Source organism: Bidens hawaiensis, unplaced genomic scaffold (assembly GCF_021521415.1).
Source record: "Bidens hawaiensis isolate Kalapana, Puna unplaced genomic scaffold, B.hawaiensis_p1.1 tig00022669_1, whole genome shotgun sequence".
Lineage (NCBI taxonomy): Eukaryota > Viridiplantae > Streptophyta > Magnoliopsida > Asterales > Asteraceae > Bidens > Bidens hawaiensis.
Window position 1 is genome coordinate 302,501 of NW_027493534.1, and position 14,923 is coordinate 317,423.

Genomic DNA, 14,923 nt, shown 5'->3' on the forward strand with positions numbered 1-14,923 from the left:
CCGTACATGAGATTTTCATCTCATACGGCTCCTCCCTTATGTGCATAATGATAAAATGATAAAATAAAGAAGATGAAAAACTTCTCATTATGAACTGAGTAGGGCTAGTGTTTTTACAAGAAATCTCTAGCCAACCTTCCTGCAAGAGATCTTTTCTTAACATCAAACGTATTGGTACTAGAGAGAAATGATAACTCCAACAATTTCTTTGTTCTCAACGCTTCCCAAATTCCAGAAATAAGTCACTTCAACAGCCTTCGATGGTTATACGGGTATCCAAAATACAAACGAGATGGATGTTTGTTTTCCCAACCATTCTTTTAGACCCAAGCCTGCTAAAGAAAGGGATAATTTATAACAAAGTTTTAGTGTTGTTGATTCCTAGGTGTAGTGCTTCTTCCCCTCTGCTGCCTATTGGTATTAGTGGACTAGGATTGACCTGTAATACCGAACCATAGGTATAACCTTTCGCTCAATACAAGAATCGAGAATTGAAACATAGCATCTGAGGCTGCATTAATCGAGGATACATGACAGAAGGAATTGTTCTATTACCAAACTTTACCTTCAACAAGCGTAGCTTTTTTTATTTTCTTTTTTTACCGATCACGAATCGTGTGTATTTCTTTTCTCGTTAGACTGAGAGTAATAAAAAAAATCAAATCGCACCATCTCTGTAATAGGTAAATGCCTCTTTTTCTCCTGAAGTTGTCGGAATTATTCGTAATAAGATATTGGCTACAATTGAAAAGGTTTTATCAATAAAATTTCCATTTATCCGCGATCTAGACATAGGTAGCAATCCATTCTATCATTGTTCTCATTACTTCTCGCGGGAAAATGATCCCCCAAGGAAAAGAATTCTACAGTACGAAATAACATAAAAACATATTCATTCTCATGAAAAAAAGAAAAAAATGGTCAGAGTATTACATCTTAAAAAATTCAATATTCAAAAAAAGAATTGATAAGAACTAAGAAATCAATATGGGAACCGGATTCGATTCCATCTTACTTTACTGGAATAGTCTACCAATGAAAGAAACTAGCTACGAGCTTCCGGAATAAAATGGGATCTTCGTAAAGTTGATCATTATGAGTGTTACGATGAATTTGATTGGGAAGTCCAATGGCAAAAAGAGGGGGATTCATTAGCTCGTTATTTAGTACGAATCAGTGAAATGACAGAATCCATCAAAACTATTCAACAGGCCCTAGAAGGAATTCCGGGAGGGCCCTATGAAAATTTAGAAATCCGCCGTTTTGATAGAGTAAAAGATACTATATGGAATGAGTTTGACTATCGATTCATTAGTAAAAATCTTCTCCGACTTTTGAATTGTCGAAGCAAGAACTTTATGCGAGAGTCGAAGCACCAAAGGGAGAATTGGGAATTTTTCTGATAGGAGATAAGGGAGTTTTTCCTTGGCGATATAAAATTCGACCGCCGGGGTTTATTAATTTGCAAATTCTTCCTCAGTTAGTTAAAAGAATGAAATTGGCTGATATTATGACGATACTAGGTTGTATAGATATCATTATGGGAGAAGTTGATCGTTAAAATGGACTATCCTAAGGGCCCACAATGAGTCATCTAACTTTTCTACCCAGTTTTTGCGGTTCATTCCTATAGTTCTTTCTAAAATTCTTTTAATTCCTCGATTCGATACTTCTACTTGCCCACTTGTCTAAGGGTGATATGGTGTCGCCAATCGGTGGTGAACTCCATATCGTGCTAAGAATTTTTCCATCAAGGTATTACAAAAGTGAGTACCTCTGTCGCTGATCAGGGCTTTTGAAGTACCGAATCGTGAGAATAACTTTTTCAGAAATTGTACAACTACTCGAGAATCATTAGTGGGAAGAGCTTGTGCTTCTACCCAATTAGAAACGTAGTCGATTACTACAAAGATGTACATATTTCCAAAGGAGTTAGGAAATGGGCCCATGAAATCTATTCCCCATACATCAAAGACTTCACAGAATTGAATGCCTTTTTGAGCCATCTCATTTTTTGCTGGGATGTTTCCGGCTCATTGACAATCATCGCATGCTTGGATCAAAGTATGTGTGTCTTTGTATATGGTGGGCCAGAATTATCATGCATCAAACACTTTTCTGACCGTAGTGGCGGTACTGTGGTGTCCACCGGTAGGTCCTTCATGACAGTGTTTGAGAATATCTAAGGCTTCTTTTCCTGCTACACACCTACGAACAACCTGATCGACACCCATCCTAAACAAGTAAGGGTTTTACCAGAAGTTGAACTTAAGGTCGAAAAAGAATTTCTTCCGTTGTTGATGAGTAAGCCCTTTCTTAGGATTCTACAAGCTAAATAGTTTGCGAAGTCGGCAAACCAAGGACTTTCATCTTTCTCCTGTATGACTGCTTGGATATGCATGAGAATCTCATGTGGAAAATTATCATTGATGATTTCCTCATGATGCTCCTCTGAAGCTGGGCATTCTAAGCTTGATAGATGGTCTGAAGCTACATTCTCGGCTCCTTTCTTGTCCTTAACTTCAATGTCAAATTCTTGGAGTAAAAGAATCCATCTGATAAGTGTAGGTTTGGCATCTTGTTGGTTGAAGAGGTATCGTATAGCAACATGATCGGTGTAAACTATGGTTTTGGAAAGAACTAGGTAGGACCTAAATTTTTTAAAACCAAAGACTACTGCCAGTAACTCTTTTTCTGTTGTGGTGTAATTTTCTTGTGCATCGTTAAGAGTTTTATAGGCATAGTAAATTTGGTGAAAGTGTTTTTCTTTGCGTTGTTCGAGTACGGCTCCAACTACAAAGTCGCTTGCGTCGCACATGATTTCGAATGGAAGGGTCCAATCGGGTGTAGTCATGATTGGTGCGTTGACAAGTTTGTCTTTTATATGTTGAATGATTTAACACATTCTTCAGAGAAGATGAAAGGTGCGTCTTTCTCTAGAAGTTTGGTCATAGGCCTAGCGATTTTTGAGAATTCTTTTATAAAACGACGGTAAAATCCTGGGTGACCTAGAAACTTCAAATGGCTTTTACTGAAGTTGGGTGCGAAAGTTTAGAGATAGTTTCTATTTTTTCTTTATCAACTTCTAATCCCTTTTGAGAAATCATGTGTCCGAGAACGATGACTTCTTTAACCATAAAGTGACACTTTTCCCAGTTGAACACTAGATTTACTTCCTCACACCTGGCTAACATTTTGTTGAGGTTTTGTAAGCAACGATCGAAAGAGTCACCAAAGTCTAAGAAGTCGTCCATGAATACTTCCATAGAGTGTTTGATCATTTCGTTAAAGGTTGGCCACCATGCATCGCTGGAAGGTGGCTGGAGCATTACATAGCCCAAACGGCATTCTTCGGCAGGCGAAGGTTCCGTATGAACATGTAAAAGTGGTTTTATCCAACAAGAAAACAGTAGAACATTTTTCCAGATAAACGTTCAAGCATTTTGTCGATGAAACGGAGTGGAAAATGATCTTTTCTTGAGGCGTCATTAAGTTTCCGGTAGTCAATGCAAACTCGCCAGGCCGTGATGGTTCTCATTGGTATTAGCTCATCCTTCACGTTCATTACGACTGTCATTCCTCCCTTCTTGTATACTACTTGAGCAGGACTAACCCAAGGTGAATATGAGTTTGGATAGATTAATCCGGCATCAAAGAGTTTGATTTCTTCTTTCTTCACCACATCTTGCATGTTGAGATTGAGACGTCTTTGATGTTGGACCACGGGTTTGTATTCTTCTTCCATGAGGATTTTTTTAGTACAAAACGAAGGACTGATGCCCTTGATATCCATGATCTTCCATGCGATGGCCTTCTTATGCTTTTTAAGCAACTGAAGAAGTTCGTCTTTCTCTCTTTTAGAAAGGTGTGATGAAATAATTACTGGTAGTTGAGAGTCTTTTTCGAGGAAATCATATTCGAGATGGTTTGGAAGTTCTTTTAACTCTAATGCTGATGGTTCTTCAATTGATGTTTTTGACTTTTCATTAATTTCAGTTATCTCATATACTACTTCTGATGTTTCTTGATTATTGTCATTAGTACTGAGATTTTTTTTTCTAAAACGAGTTTGGTGTCTATGTCGGTTAAGATCTGTGTATCTAGTGGGTTAGTGAGGGAGGAATCTCGCATATAGCAACTCACGATAGAATCGATGATGTCGACACAATATACTGCGTCATCGTGCTGTAGTGGATATTGCATAGATTTTCCTATATCAAAAGTGATTGCCTCGTCATTGACCCTGAGAGTGAGTTTGTCGGTGCAAATATCAATAATAGCCTTTGCAGTGGCTAAGAAGGGTCTTCCTAAAAGTAGAGGTACACTTTTGTCTTACCCCATGTCTAGAATCACGAAATCTACGGGGAAAACAAACTTGTCAATCTTGACAAGCATGTTTTCAACAATGCCCCGAGGGTATTTAACAGATCGGTCAGCTAACTGAATGCCCATGCGGGTGGGCTTTGGTTCTCCTATCCCTAGTTTTGAAAAGACAGCATATGGCATTAGGTTAATACTAGCTCCTAGGTCGGCCAAGGCATTGCTAACAGATAAATTTTCTATGAGACAAGGAATAGTAAAGCTCCCTGGATCGGTCATTTTTGTTGGTAGCTTGTTTTGGAGGACTGCTGAACATTCTTCACTAAGGGTGACATGTGATAGCTTCTCCAGCTTCCTCTTGTTTGTCATCACTTCCTTGAGGAACTTGGCATATGTTGGCATTTGGGAGATGCCTTTGAAAAAAGGGATGTTGATATGGAGTTGTTTGAAGAGTTCTAAAAACTTCCCGTACTGAGCTTCCCATCTTTCCTGCTTCAGCCGCTTGGGGTATTGAATAGGTGGAATATTAGTTCGGACTGGCTCCTTGGGTTGTACGGTGCCCGTTGAGATCAGTCTTTCCTGCGCTTTATCAGGGGATTCCTTTTCCGTAACTAGTTCTGAAGTTGGTGGAGTAGTGGTTGTGCCGCTTCTGAGTGTAACAGTGTTAGCTGTTGCATTCGGGTTGGTGATTGAGTTACTTGGAAGTGTACAGGGTGGTGTTTCAGATAATTGTCGGGCAATTTGTCCGATCTGAGTTTCTAGATTTTGTAATGATGCTTGTTGACTTTTTAGGTCGGCTTCATGTTTTAACAATACTCTGCTGATATCAACAGCTCTTGAGTCGGCCTTCTTTTCTGCTTCATTTGTCTTGGTCATAATTTGGATTAACATTTCTTCAATTTTTGAGTAGCTTGGGTTTTGATGACTACTGGAACTTTGATCTTGAAATTGTGGTTTAGGTTGGAAGGGTTGATTTATCGGTCTTTTTTCGAATCCAGGTAGGGGTTGAGTGTTACCTCCGTCTTTCCAGCTGAAACTCGGGTGGTTTCTCCATCCTGGATTGTAGTTGTTGCTGAAAGCGTTGTTCTGACGGGCGATGAAATTGACTTCCTCCATAGCCATGATGACTTGTTTACAGTCACTTGTCTTATGACTTCCTCCACAAGTGTTACAGGTGATTTCGGTTTTCGATAGTTCGGCTTGAAGTTGTTCGAATTTCTTAGAAAGGGCTTCAAGCTATTCGGTGACAAGAGTGTTGGAATCCACGTGGTTTATTCCTTTATGGGTTGGTGTAGATCTTGGTGGGTTGTAAGAGAAACTCTACTTCGATGCCTTCTCCAGGACTTCAAATGCTTCGTTAGGTGATTTGGATCCCAGGTCTCCACAGGCGATTTGGGCGAGGGCCTGTTTGTTTTGGCTGTATTGTGCGTCAAAGAAAGTCTGCACTTGTAACCATACACTCAGTCCGTTATAAGGGAATCTTCTCAGAAGACTTTTTTATCTCTCCCATGCTACGTGTAACGACTCATCATCATTGGTCCGGAATCCGGTAATGTCGGCTCGGTATTTGGCAGTTTTATCAGGCGGAATATATTTGAGGAGAACTGTTCAACCATCTGGTCCCATGTAGTGATGGAGCCAGAGGTAAGGGATTCTATCCATTCTAAGGCTTAACCCCTTAGGGAGAAAGGAAAGAGTTTGAGTTTGATTTGATCTTCTGAACAGTTTTGGATTTTAAATGTTCCGCAGATTCGTAAGAATCGACATATATGAGAAAGAGGGTCTTCGTCGAGGAGACCATGAAAATGAACTGAATTTTCCACCATAGGAATGGTGCTTGATTTGATTTCGAAATGTTTGGTGATATCGGCTGGAGCTACTCCATTATCGTAGCCTTCGAGAGTTGGCTTGGCATACTGGATCATGTTCGGTTCATTGTTTTGGGCCGCCATCAATTCTTCGGTTTGATTTTCTCCTGATGTGGTGGCGTCTACTGACTCGTCTTTTATTGTTTCTGTGGATTCGGCAGTCCGTTTACGCATTCATCGGCGAAAGAGTCGTTCTGGTTCAGAAATTGGAGAAACAAGCTCAGGTCCGAATGTAGAGGACATACATGGGGTTAAACCAAAATTTAAACTATTAAATTAAACTAAAGGCTAGTTAAAGTTAAACTACGAGTTAGGCTAAGCTATTCTAAACTAAACTAAGGTCTAAGTTAATTAAGCTAAAGTAAAGTTTAGGTAAATAAAGGTTAAAATTAGGCTAGCCGTAAAATTATATAGTTTAATAGTTAGAAAAAAATAAAATAAAAGTAAAAATTTTGTACAATTATAGACAAAGATTAAATTAAAACTTGGATCATTCTTAGAAACGTACTGTGTCCCCGGCAAAGGCGACAAAAACTTTGATGTGTGTGCGCGTGAGTGCTTAAGATATAAGAGGTTTGGATATTTAGCTTTTGCACAAGATAGTGTTTTAAATTTATAAAGTGATTTCTACTAAGATTAAATACAAACAAAATAGGCAAGTGTACCAATCGTATATATAGAATAGTATTGGTAAGAACCAAGTATCGGTCCGTGGACATAAATGTTTCTAACAATGAATCGTCGTTTTACTTTAATCGGAGGTTTTAATCATATTGGGGTTGATTTTTGAACATTTTATAAAATATAAATACTTATATGTAATATATAGGTGACCAAGATGAGTAATTCTAAACAAGTAGTTCAATTATATGAAGGTTACCATCTAAGATCAAGAATCCACTCCATTGTTCCCCAATGATTATTAAATAAACATGTGATAAACTTTCCGTAATAATATATGATAGAACAGCCCCTCATTTCTAAGTGAGCGTATCCTAGGACATAAAAGAAAGTAGCATGCGCATTTTAAAGTCAACCCTTTCCTATTGTCATGCTACCACGAGAATGTCAATTTATGTTGACATGTAGTTTAGTAAAGTAGAAAGATTAGGATTAACTTCAATTTCTCAAATACCAATTCTAACAACTTTGGGTGGTTATAGTTCATCACACAACCTCCCCTTGGTTGTTTTAAGTAGGTTATAATTGCATATTCCATTAACATATGATTTCTTTAACTAGCATGATAACCCAAGCAATCGTGTTAACGATGGTACTTTAGAATTCCAAAACTAGAGAAATAGATCATAACTTATATCTCATCATTTCTAATTGCAATATAAGGATCCATGTTTCGATAAGTTAACAAAGTATTCTATATTTCAAGAACATGAATCGATCATGAATGATTGTCAATATGATTGCCAATCACCAACTTTGAATTATTGAATTAAGATGGTGAAACATTTCTCATCAAAAGATAATTGCAAGATAACCATGTACTTTACGAAACTAAATCACATGTTTTATATAATCATTAAGTAAAACAAAGCTTCTTAATAGATTTTATATGGTAAATGGAGTTTAGCTCATAATGAGCATGGTTATGAACATTAGGGAGGATGATGATAACAAACACATGATTAAACTACAACAATCTAACCAAATATGGATGAATCTTCCTTCTTAATGATGATGATGGTTGATGATGATGACCTCCGAGCCTTCAGACTCCTCACATGATCTTCAATATGAGTGTTAGTGTGTGTTTTTATTAGTGAAAACCGTATAGAATTCTCTTCAAGGCACACTTGATCAATGCAACATGAGCCACTATTTATAGGCAGTCTAGAGCATGAAGCACGGCCCCGTGCTTAGGTAAGCACGCCCCCGTGCTTTTATTGACATGTGCTAAATTGCTTTTGTCTTTTTGTTACGGGTGACCACGGCTATTGTTCCCTAGATTTGTCTTTTCTTGTAGATTTTTGTCTTTTCTGGTGTCCAGAAGCATGGGGGCGTGTTTCTTGAGGCATGGGGCATGTTTCTTGCTTTTCTTGTGTTTTCTTTCGTTTTTCTTCGTCTTTTCACTTGTTTCTTCATTTGGGGCTTGGTTTTACCTGAAATTATATTTTATTACGATAAGTAGCCTTCTGTGCTATGTTATTTGATAGACGTTGCAGTTTTTAGAGATCATTTGATGCTAAAAAGATGTATTTTATGTACATCAATGCGCGATTACGATTCGAAATTTCTTATTACTCCCATATTTTTAGATAGCACTGTTGCAATCTCCATAACAAAAAACCCGGTAAACCACTCTAAAACTAAACATATATATATACGGTATCACTTCATTCGTGATCGCTACAAGAAGAAGTTGATAACCGTAGAAAAAATTCACAACGATGAACAAAAGACCGACCTTTTTAATAAAGCTTTCAATAAAAACATATTTTCGTATTTGTTGGGGCTTAATGGTATTAAGAATTTTGGAGGTGGGAAAGAGAATGATCACGAGGTTATGGATTCCGACCTTGTGTAACCATTCATCAAGGTCACATTTCTTTGTACATATACAATCAACCTTTTGAAAATAGTTTTTGATTCTAGGGGAAGATATGGTTTGGGAAAATACAAAAACAATTAAAAAATCCGAAAAATCAAAAACATTGAAAAAAAGAGAAAAATTCAAGAACAATAGAAAATGCTCCTCAAAATGAGTTTTGGAGCATAAAAGGAAATTGATAGTACATTGATCATCTTGTTCCAAGTACCGGTAAAATTAAGTATAGAAGTTTATTGCTTAATGTTCGGTGCATTGGTAGGCTTTAAAACAAACGAGTAAGAGAATAGGTGATATAAACCTAAATAGCTATATTGAAAGATGGGTTAGAATTCTAGCATAAAGTCTTGGTAATGAAGGCAGAAATGTAATAGCCTGTCAAACTCAAGCCTTATGTTTCGGTAGATTACCAAAAATAAAGAATTAATAAAAGTGTTTTAAGCAACTAGTATATAATATATACTTCAACGGTGTATGGTTTAATAACCTTAAATCATGTATTGATGGGATGCTTTAGGTTTCTGGAACCATCGGGTCCTTATGCAGTTTATCATCTGGGTATTCATTTTGGTGAATATTTAAAAATGTGCTCAAAGAGCAAACCCTGAAAAGTCATTAAACTTGATCACTTTGTACTTTTTACAACCTACACTACTTACTTGATCAAACACACTATTAGTCATACATTACCATAAAGAAACAGACCACAAAGGACACAATGTCTGCAAGCCGACAGATGAAATCGTGCATATTCATCCATGGTAAAGGAAATTTAGGGTATTTCTTGATAATCGGGGTATGACTTGTTGTGGAACATTATTGCTAAGATTGAAAAATCAAAAAGTTTAAAATGTTTTGATCTGCTGATTCTAAGGTTTAAGTCAAGTTGGGGTGACATGGTAAAAATAAAATTAAAAATCTTGAATCAAGAATAGAATATGATCACTATCTGATATTGTGTTCTTAATTGAACCTTAATCATATCACTGATGTCTCTGAATCTTTTGTTCAAAAGTTTGAGTGGACAACAGTACCAACGACTGACTTAACATCAGACATAATAAAGCTGTAATATAAAATCGTGATGGAAGAACAGATAGATCAATATGATTCCTTGATCAACTCACAAAAATATGTTTCTTATTGTTCATATATTAGTGTTTGTAAATAGTTTTATTTTGGAAAATTTTGGGTTTGATTACAACTTTCGTTTATAAACCAAAAAGGTTTTACATTTCTGTATTATTTTCGATTGTGGTGAATGGTTAATCGGTTTGGATATCCGAGAACGTAAATCAAGCGGTTGTTTTGTCAAAAATTTTCAAAATAGGGATTGAACTTCAAGTGTATTGATAAAGGTCATTAATTTGGACTTCCGAAAGTGTGAAATTTGTCTGTTTAAAACGTTGCTTGAAATTAACAGCGTATAAGTCTTCAATTTATACGGACGTATAAGTTTTTATGACTTATACAGGCGTATATGTTAATGACTTATATGGCATATAAGTCACTTGTATATATAGTGTCTTACACGTTGTATGTTCATTATCAAATCTTAATGTGGGTTAGAGAAACATATACGCTGAAATCAGTTCTTGATCTTTTGCACCGTATAACTTGTTCATTACTTCGTATAATTGAGATTATTGACTTTTGTGGTTGATTTGCACACCACCTGAGTTATTGAAGGTAAAAATTGCGGGTTTTTGATATAATAACCTCATAGATGGTTAAACAAAACTTGTGAATATGTTTGATTATCAGTTGGTGTTTGTGTTTGTCAAATTGATTTTGACCTAATTTTGACTGCATAAGTTGTTAGAAACTTATACGGCGTATAAGTCCATGCCATATAAGTCATTAACATATACGCCTGTATAAGTCATAAAAACTTATACGTCCGTATAAATTGAAGACTTATACGCTGTAATTTCAAGCAACGTTTAAACAGACAAATTTCACACTTTCGGAAGTCAAAATTAATGACCTTTATTAATACACTTGAAGTTCAATCCCTATTTTGAAAATTTTTGACAAAACAACCGCTTGATTTACGTTCTCGGATATCCAAACCGATTAACCATTCACCACAATCGAAAATAATACAGAAATGTAAAACCTTTTTGGTTTATAAACGAAAAAACTTATAATTTTTACAGGTCTTATGCGTCTTTGTGACTTATCTGTTCATATCACTTACACGTTTAGATGACATATACGGACATATACTTTGATGAAACATACATGTTGATAAAGTATTACACGTTGATAAACACTTACACGTTGATAAACACTTACACGTTGATACTTATACGGACAGTATGATTTATACATTGTTAAATTTAGAAATTTTTAAACTATTATATTTTTCAAAAGAATTTGTAACATGTTGATTGTTTGTTTGTGTGTGCAGATGGTGAAAGATTATAATATGAATCACAATATACGTGCATTTTTAGATGGAACAAGTAAGATAATGGAGCCGTTCAAACCAATATTGTCGTTCTTTCATAGATCAAGAATTTTAAAGGAGATTACCACAAACACAATTAATTTAAAGGGGATTGTGGAGGAATTTTGGAAAAATGCAAAGTTAGAGAAAGAATGTATAAAGTATTTTATGTAAAACAATTAAATCATCATGTCAGATAAGATCTTACGTGATGTGTTGGAGATTAGAGATGAATCGACAGACCTGACTGCGTTAGATGAAAGGTTGGTGAAAGGGTGCTTGTTAAGAGAGGGTTATCAAAATTACTTGAACAGGGTTGTTTTTTTGAAGACTGGACTTTCTAGGTCGTTTAAGTTTTTGGTTCATGTGATCGTTCGCTGCTTAGGTCATCGTAAAGGAGGTTATGAAGAAATATTGGATTATCAGACGTGCATGATAACCGCACTTTGCTTGAGCTTGAGATATAACTTTTCTATAGTTATATTCGAACACATGAAGTTGTACTTCGAGAGTAACTGCTTGATGTTTCCGTGATTTATACAACTGATTGTAGAACATCCATTTCCAGAAATTGTTAAGACTGGAGAAATAATGAAATTAGCTCATGTGTCCGAAAATGGGTGTGCCAAGTTAAAATCGCATAGAAACAAGTCGGAGGAAGAAATTCTAGTTTTTTGTGAAAGTTTTGGACATTTACGAGATCCAGATTATGATGCACCTTCAGATAACAAATGGAGGAAGGATGAAGGTGATTTAGATCCTGAGAATGAGAATGTCCGCATGCAGAAGTTCATGCCGATAGGGGGAGCCGATGGTTTATAAAAACTGAGGCTGAACTTGCTGAGGAAGCTGAAGGATCTAAAAAATCCAAAAGGAAGCGAAAGCTTGTTGTTAAAACTGAACAAGTGACACCTGCTGCTCCAGTTTGCTGGACTCTGTCTGACCAAGACACATGTTAGAGTTGATGTGGCTATTACTTTATGATTCAAGTCGGGTCATACCCAATAACAAGCTAGACAAACACCCACAATATTTATTTTAAAATATGATCTAACAAATAAATATTAACACTTAGAGTATTTAGAAATTGGGTTTCTAAATATTTTCACCTGTGTAGTAAATAAATTATATGGATAATTTATATTTAGAGAGAAGATATTTTATAATGTTATTTAAGTTGGTTAAATAACATGATGCATGTTACTTACAATAAGTTATGTTACATTTTATAATATGTAACAAATATAGCATAAGTAATAATAAAAGGGTTTGAATATTTGGGAGGGAAAAATCTCTCTCTCTCATCTGTTTATTATATTGCTCTTTCAAGAACATGCATATGTGATCATTGGCCAAGAGAGTGGTGCATTGGTTGCATCCTTCTTTCTCTCTCACACACAAGAAAGCAAGTAAACTCTCTCTTCTCCTCTATCATTTTCGGCCAAGGGAAGGAGGAGCACAAAGGGGAGTTTTAAGTGCAAATCCTAGCAAATCAAGGGTGTGTTTGTTGGTGGCTTGTGGGTATACAAGTTTGAGGATCTTCTACTTTGAAGACTAGCCATTCAATCCTAATCCTCTTCATTTTTCCAAGCATCTTGAAGGTAGTATGCAAAAACACCATATGGTTGTTTTGATAGCATGTAGTTTCGTATACGGATCCGGGTCTTGGGTTTTTATATATAAAATTGGTTTTATATTAATCTAATACACAAGATTTAAAACTTCTTATCGCTGCATTTGTCGTATAAATGGGTTTATATGACTTTGATAAACTTGTTAAAACCCAACAATGGCATTAAGAGCCGTTTATACGGATACACGCTTCAATATATCTAAAACTTTTCGGGTTTTATGGTGTGGTTCACCATATGGCCGAAAGTTTTTGGGCTTTTGGTTACCCCTTGGTTTTTAAAGATTATACTTTACATGCATTTGGTAATCTTGAAGAATTATTTCATTTAGATGATTGATTATTTTGTTTGGACAAAAACCCAAAGTTTTCAGTTTGCTTAACCTTGGCCGAAAATTTTAAGGGTTTAAAGGGGAACCATTTTGGATTTGCATTCCTTTCATATTTGGGTGTGTATTTAGATGTTCATAACCTAGCCATGACCTTGTGTTTCCATGTGTGTTTGTTTTGTGATTTATTCAATTATTCAATATGGTTGTAATATTCATTTATTTGAGTTTGTAACCTATTTATTCATTTCATATTGGTTTGTAATAATAAGTATATTATTTGTATTTCTTTTACTAGAGAAAAATGTATTAAGATATATATTTTTTTCGTAAAAGAAGATGTAACAAAGTTAGGGTTTTGGTTTTGGGCCTTAATGGACCTGATAGTCCAAGGTGAGATTTTAGCCCAATGGCCAAAACCCAAACATGGAAGCCCAAGAAAGCTAGGAGCTGAAGTTGGAGCCCAAAAGGAAGCCCAAATAAAGTGGAAGAGTCACAACACAAGGTGGACACTTGAAGCATTTGGATGCCGGGTCAAGTGTGAGTTCACTGACACATGCCTTGTGTCATTCTCGTCCCTTAAGAGAGACCTTTTGGCACACTTGTTTCGGTCAAAAAATGTTGTTAAGTTTAGGTGGCTATGGTTATGAACTTGTGGTTGTTTTATTAAGCTTGCTTGGTTGATTTATATTTTGTTTTATTTTGATATGGATAGTTAACAACTTAATATCAACAACTTGCATAAAATTGGTTCCTTAGAAATCATTAGGTAATAAAATTAGTTTTATTAAAAGTAACTTTGAAAATTGGTTTTCAAACAAAGTACCATGCATTTGAATGCATGCAAATTCAAGGTATGCAAATAGTTTTTCAATCTAGAATTTAGAAAACTTAAAACCCATTAAGAACAAGTTTAACACCATCCTTTTATACAGAACTCGAATCACTTGGGAGCTCGATGTGGGATAAAGGTCACTTAACCACGTTGGAGGAAACTTGTGAGTTTGTGGTGGGTTTGCCATATTCGTGGGATAAAGGTCACCTAACCACTTGTGCATGCAAATTCACACGTGTGTGCAAGTAGGACGACTTGATTTGGAAACCATGTGAATAGGGTCACCAAAGCATGGTGTAAAATGGTGTTGATGGTATTAAACATGCCAACTAAACATGAGATGTTTAACTTATCCCATAAAACAAGAAGTTGCAAAGGGTTGCAATCGTCAAACGTTGACTACCTTGTTAATTCAATAGTAGGATAAATGTCACCTAACTACTATTTGAATGTAACGTTGGGTTCTAGATTTTAATCATTAACTGTCTTGGAGACATAAAGGGTATTAACGATTAAAATTGATTAAATGATATCAAAATTAATAAAATTGAGCTTTGTTAAATAATGTAGATGGCCGCAATCAACAATCCATCTAATGCAATTATCCTACCCGTGCATAAGCTATCACTAAGAGCAATACTTGATAAGGATCGTCTAAACTACTACAATTTTATGGATTGGTATCGAAACTTGAGAATCGTTCTCAAGCAAGAAAAGAAATCCTATATATTGGACGTTCCTATTCCCGACGAACCAAACACTGACAATTTAGATGCCTACAACTATTGGTTAAAATACACCGAGGATTCGGTGCAAGTTTCTTTCCTCATGTTGGGAACTATGATTCATGAGATTCAAAAGGACTTTGAAATTATGTGGCATATGAAATGATCACCCAACTAAAGAAAATGTTCCTTACTCAAGCT